Raw genomic sequence first — 6,730 nt, 5'->3', positions numbered from 1 at the left:
AAAACTTAAATGGCACAATGTCCTCAATGTGCAAAGAGAACAAATGAAAGAGTATACTAGTGCAACTAATCAAAGAATGGCCGGGACACAAGTATCCAAAGTAGGTGGCATAGCCCCCCAAACTTGGTATTAACTGTGGTCCTGAAAAGATGGCACTGGATAAAAGTTCATTAGACAACGAAGGGGATAATAATAGTGCACAGTGGACATGCAAGTATAAATGGGATAAGAAATTGAAGTAAGGAGAGAGGAAAAAGGGTGGTCCTGAAAAATTCGGGCAGTACTCTCTCTCACTGAAGTCACTGGGATGCACCTGATGGAGTTAATCACAGAGAGATTTATCAATACGCATATAAGACATCCATAAACAAAGTATGCATAAAAGAGAAATAAAGAATAGTACAGTATATCCAGTGGCTAGGCCAACAAATTGGCTGCAAGTATATAACAGTATCAAAACTATGACAGATATCACAGATATATATAATAGGAGAAGAAGATATGGAAATATTAAGTGGAGGAGGAAGGACTGCTAAGGCGTGCTTCACGGATGTCTCTGGATAGATCACGTAATGTAGCTATGACATCCGTGCGGAGTAAAGCAATATCATCCTGGATGGAAACCATGCCATCCTTCAGAGTTTGAAGACGCTATCCGAAACTGGGTATCTGAACTGGAGCCTCAGGTGCTGCTGGAGCGGGAGAATGATGATCCTGAGCCTGCTCCTTATCATGAACGGGCGACCCAACTGGAGAATGATGCTCTGGGACCTCTGCCGGCTGGTCCAAGTCAATATCCATGTGCATGGCAACCAGATCAATTGGTACATTATCTGTCGCCTGCTTTGCTACTGCTGCTGCCTGCTCCAACTCCTCTCTCTCTAGCTCCTCAGCTGCCTCTACAGCGTCATCTTGTAGACTCTTGATAAGAGCCTTGTAGCTCTTATCCTAATCCTTTTTCAGGAACGGGCAGGCCCCAGACTCAGTACGCTCCCGTGGCTGGAAGGGATAGCGCTGGTCTCTCAGAATCTGTATGATGAGATGGCCGAATAGGAGATACTTAGCCCGTTTGGGCTTGGCCTTGCTGATATGGTTAACATATAGCTTCATCGTAACGCTCCAGATGAGCGCAGGAATGGATAGCCAATGCCCTGTATAGAAGGTGTATAGAGCTGTCAGGTAGTTACCATACCTCTATATCTTATGGCTGGCCATGAAAACATTTCGGAATAGCACCGAATCGAAGAACCACAAGTCGTCTGGTAGATAAGTCTGAGTAGCGAAAGTCTCGCCACCTGCATAGTGACCTGTGAGTGCAATGGCCATGTCTGCATATGAGGGCCTCCATAGAGTAGGATATGTATCCTGGAGATCGAGAGGGCAGACGTGTTGACAACGGTAAGATCTGGAAAGAGTGTCCACTGTGATACTGATAGGGTAACCGTCAATGGTAGTCCACAGCTTCGCCAGGTTATTCGGGGCAGGTTGAAGGTTCTGAAAGAACATCCGGACCAACCTCGGGTACACTGGGTATGTAACAAGGGCCAATATGGCTTAAATGCCCCTCCGGTCTATGTCGTTATACGCTGCTCTGGTAAGAACAGACCAGGAGAAGTAGTATATATCGAAGATTGACTCATGCGCCACCCGAAGGCGTGAGTATATCGGCAATGGCCAGTTTAGGTCCTGGGCTGGCTAAGCTGGTGGTGTTGATGGATATGGTATGTGCTCAATCTCAACACCAGCCTGTGAAGAAGATGCCTCAGCCGAAGACTGCAGTCTACTGTCAGCGGATGGAGACTGAGGTGGAGTAGGCTCTGGCTCAGAAATGGAGTCGTAGACGTGAGATGAACCTGCCTGGTCGTCTAATCTCCGCCTGGCTCTGCGGTGATAATGTCCACAAGCAATAGTCTTGACTCTAGCCATGGCCTGCAAAATAAAAGGAAAACTTGCAAAAAGGAAGTCAATGCCGATATAAAGAATTAAAGCACAGTTTATAGAATCATGTATGTCAGATAAGATAGATAAAACAGATAAGGAACATAAATCTATGCAAGTGACAAGGAATGAGTGACATGATGTGAAGCATGCTAGACAGTATAAGTATGGAATGCATCCAATATAGAAAACATAGGCATTGGGTAATGGTGTGTGAAATGTGTGATGCAAATCTGTGAAGTTCGATCGATCACAAAAATGTGAGATCGATGTAAGTTCGATCAATCTTGAATAAGTGAGATCGATCTGAGAAAAAGTTCGATCGATCGAACTGTGAGGTGAAATTCGAAAAGTCACATATCTGTGACGTGGATGGCACGGGGGCCTCACAAACAAGCTTGTGGGCCTCTCTACACAACAAATCAACAATTTTGGTCACTTTCCTTGGCCCGTGACCCCCAAAATCAAAATTAAAACTAAAAAAAATATAAAACCTATATATACACATATATACATATATATACATAGCTTCAAAGCTTCATCAATAGCAAGATTCATCATCAAAACATCATAGATCTAACATGGAAGGCATGGATTCATGAAGATAAAGCTTGAAATCAAAATAGGGATCTCGGATCTTACCCAAAACCGAGAGATGAGATGAGAGGGGGATTGAAATCTGAGATCCGAGATGAGGTGGAGAGATTCGAGATGAGTTGGGTTCGCCGGAGGAGGGGAAGTGAGTTGCAGCGGCGAGGGATGAAGATAGGGGTGTTAGATCGATCTGTGGTATCGATCTAATAACCCCAGGTTTGATTTTTAAAAACATTCTTTTACTAGTTCGATCGATTGAACTGAAATCTCAGATTGATCGAATTGTGATCGATCTCTCCTCACTAAAAGAAAAAATTGTTTTGAAGCCTTTTTTTTTTTTTTTTTTTTTTGAATAAGCAAAAATTTAAAAATGAAAAATATTTTTTGGATTTTTGAAAAAAAAAAACTAAATAAAATAAAAATAAAAATAAATAAAATAAACTATTTTTGGAATGTAAAACAAAACAAAATATATATATAATTTATTATTTTAAATTTAAAATTCAAAACAAAAACAAAAAAAAAAATCAAACTTAAAACAAAACAGTAAATCAAAGAACAGAGATCGATCTTTCCAAGATCGATCTCAGAATAACTCCAATCGATCGAACATGCAAAAACCTACAGACATGTTCGATTGATGGGACAGAGAGCCTTTTGATGCAGGTTGGATGTAGGTTCAAAAATTTTCCAAGTGCTGAGACTGCAGATCGATCCAAGATGAAGTTGGATCGATCGAAGAACTAAAGATCGATCTAGGAACAAGTTCGAACGATGGGACAGAGAGCCGAAATATGCAGGTTTTCTTTGACCAATTGGACAGAGAGGTGATTGGATGCAGGTGGATGTAGATATGGAGTTTGATCGATCGAACCTCCTTGGAGATCGATCGAACTGATGCAAAATGCTCATTTTCAACATCAAAGTGCATACAATCCTAATCATAGTTCCTAGCAATGTATATGAACCTAAAACAAATATCTAGACTTCGCAAGAAATGAAATTTAAAATAGAAATAAGGAAGTAATAGGGTTATGACACCCTACGAAATGTACTAGTCTTTAACATCTCTAGCAAGACGTTAGCTTTTTTAGCCCGGGTCAAACATCTTATAGTGCATCCCCTCCTTGATGGGTGATAAGTGCTTTGAGCTCCACCCAACAAATGGTTCCCTAGAGAACTTGTTGGATTAGGCTCAAAAGAAATTTTGGTCTTTGGTCAACATGATCCTTGGGCTTCCATGCCCTTTCAAAACAAGGTTTTGAAATAACTTTCTTGGAATTTAGGGTTAAAGATAAACTTTTTGAAATTTTGGTTTCATAAAATGACTCTAATCCTTCACATTCTTGGTTATGATATTTCTCTGCAACATTCACTTCTTCATATTTGTCAAATGAATTGGGGGTCGGATTGAAGATATTCAATTTCACCTTCATGTGGCCAAATGAGATCTTCACTATCCCCGTCCTACAATTAATGTTGGCATTCGCGATTGCCAAGAAAGGACGGCCAAGGATAACGGGAATTTGGCTCTTAGGATTCGGGACCAGTTCCTTGGTAATGACAACAAAATCAATGGGGAAGAAGAATTTATCAATCCTAATCAATACGTCCTTAATGATACCCCTACGCTTTTTGATGGATCGGTCGGCAAGTTGCAAAACCACCGCCGTTGGTTTCAAGTCTCCTAAGCCTAATTTGACATATACCGAGTATGGAAGAAGATTGACACTTGCTCCTAAGTCAAGAAGAGCTCGATTAATGATATGATCTCCAATGATGCATGAAGTGGTTGGTGAACCGGGGTCCTTAAACTTTGGAAGAGTGTCATACTGCAAAATTGAGCTTACTTGCTCAGTTAAGACCACTTTCCTAGGTGCTTAGCTTTTGTTCTTCCTCTTTTGGGTGCATAAGTCTTTTAAAAACTTGGCATAAGCCGGAATTTGCTTGATTGCATCAAAAAGTGGAAGATTGACTTTCACTTGCCTAAACACATCCATAATTTCATTTGTTTTGGCCTTTTGCTTGTCAATTGAAATGGATCCTTTTAAGGCATCCGGAAATAGAGCTCTTGGCTCAAAAACTTTTTCAGGAATGTTCTTTGAAGTCTTTTTAACACAAGAAGTTTTGAAATCATTTTGTAAATTTTTCTTTTCAAAATCACTTTTCAAATCACTTTTCAAGATATTCTCATTTGAAAGATCATGCATCTGTAATGAAGGAGGAATATGATGTGAAACGGGATGGGTGTCAACTTGTGGTTGCACCGGTTCACTCTCTTCATTGGACATACCCACTTGGTTGTCCACAATCTTTCCACTTCTCAAGGTTGTCACCACATTGACATGCTCTATTGTGTGACCTTCCGACGAGGAATGAGTCTCCACAACACATTATTGCTTTTTTGGGGCATTCAAAGGCATTTTCCCTTTCTCTCTAGCGTTTAAAGTACTAGCTATTTTACCTACTTGGGTTTTTAGCTTAGCAATGGATTGAGAATAAGAATGAAACAATTGAGTGTTCGCCTCTAGAGTGCCTAGAGCGGTCAAAACTTTCTCTTCAAAAACGGGACTCCTAACATTTCCTTGAGAATATGATGGTAGATTAGGAAAATGAGAATTAGCAAATTGATTTCCTTATGATTAAAATGATGATCTAAAACCTTAGGAACCTTGGCTTTGCGTCGGAGTTGGAAACCACCTTGGGGAGGGTTTGAGCCTTCTCTTTAGTTTCTCCAAGAGAAATTCGGGTGATTCCTCCAACTAGGATTATAGTGATTGCCATAAGGATTGTCTCATTGGATGTATGATTTGAATGGTTGGGGATAGAAGATACTTGATTTGCCGAGTTTTGGTTGATTAAGAATTGATCAAACCTTTGAGATAAGGATTTAATCTCGGCGGCTATTTAATTGGAATGGTCAACTTGATGTAAGCCAACACTCTTCCTTCCACTTGAATTCCAACCATTCTTAGAAGATAAAGTTTGATACAAAGAATTTTCACTCATGCTCTCATAAAGACGCCACACGTAATCTTCATGCCTATCAATGTAAGAGCCACCCATAGAAGCATCAACCATGCCCTTGTAATTGTCTGATAAGTTCTCAAAGAAATATTGAACTAATTGCCATTTAGGCATGTCATGATGTGGACACTTCCTAAGCAATTCATTAAATCTTTCCCATGCCTCATGGAACGTTTCCCCATCCCCGTGTGAAAACTCTCAAATTGAGGTTCTCATGGCATTGGTTTTAGAAACTGGGTAGTACTTCTTCAAGAACTCTTGTTGCATTTCTGCCCAAGAAGTTATTAAAAAAGGCCTAAGATTGTTAAACCAATATTTTGCCTTGTCTTTAAGGGTGAATGAAAAAAGTTTAAGTCTTAAGACCTCTTCTGGCATGTCCGTATATCTCACGGTGGAACATACTTTAAGAAACTCATCCAATGCTTGTAAGGTTCTTCACTTGGAAGTCTATGATAGTTAGGAAGCATTTGAATGGTTTATGGTTTGATCTCATAGTGGTGTGCTCTAAATGGTGGCAATTGAATACATGTGGGTGCATTGTATTCATTAGGCACATAGTGATCTCTTAAAGCAAGGGGAGGATTAGCAATTGGAGGTGCAACATGGGCACCTTGATTGCCTTGAATGATGGGAGGTTGTGGAGCATAGATTGGCCTTGGTATTCCTAATGGAACTTGGCCTTGTTGTGGTGGGTGAATGAATGGCCTCGACATGCCTAATGGTACTTGTATGTTATCATGATGCACATTGGGTTGGAGGATGCCTTATTGGTCTATGTGACCAATGTCCTCCACATGGTCCTCATTATGTCCTTCCATTAATGAAATGGATTGACTAGAACTACCTCTTCCCCTAGGGTTTCGAACAACGGATTCAAGATGAAAATTAAGAGGGACAAGAGTAGGTTTCAATGATCTATGACCATGTGATAAGCACCGAATATTGCATATTTAAGCGCCCTTATTTGCATTAGTTAAGTCCATTCGTTGATCATATTATACATATTAGCTTCATTTGTGTGTTTTTGATCATTTTCAGGTTGGTGCCCTAAAGATAGTTAAGAGCGTTGCTTTGTTGAGTTTTTGAAGAATCAAAGCATGCCATTGCCAGGGACCTTCACTTTGGCCAAGCGATCTCATGTTTTCCCTGCAAAAAGCGCTAAGGAGGATGC

The 6,730-nt window shown here is 40.4% G+C and overlaps 1 pseudogene; it reads left to right on the top strand.

Moving 5' to 3' along the window:
* The first annotated feature begins 5,671 nt into the window (after window positions 1–5,671).
* On the top strand, window positions 5,672–5,770 carry LOC132315199 (small nucleolar RNA R71; annotated as a pseudogene).
* Window positions 5,771–6,730: the final 960 nt, after the last annotated feature.

This window comes from Cornus florida, unplaced genomic scaffold (assembly GCF_030987335.1).
Source record: "Cornus florida cultivar Cherokee Brave unplaced genomic scaffold, ASM3098733v1 CherokeeBrave_3.0.0_Hap2_Chr06, whole genome shotgun sequence".
NCBI classification, from domain to species: Eukaryota; Viridiplantae; Streptophyta; class Magnoliopsida; order Cornales; family Cornaceae; genus Cornus; species Cornus florida.
Note: the sequence above shows the minus strand (reverse complement) of the source record. Positions and strands in the feature narration are given on the sequence as shown.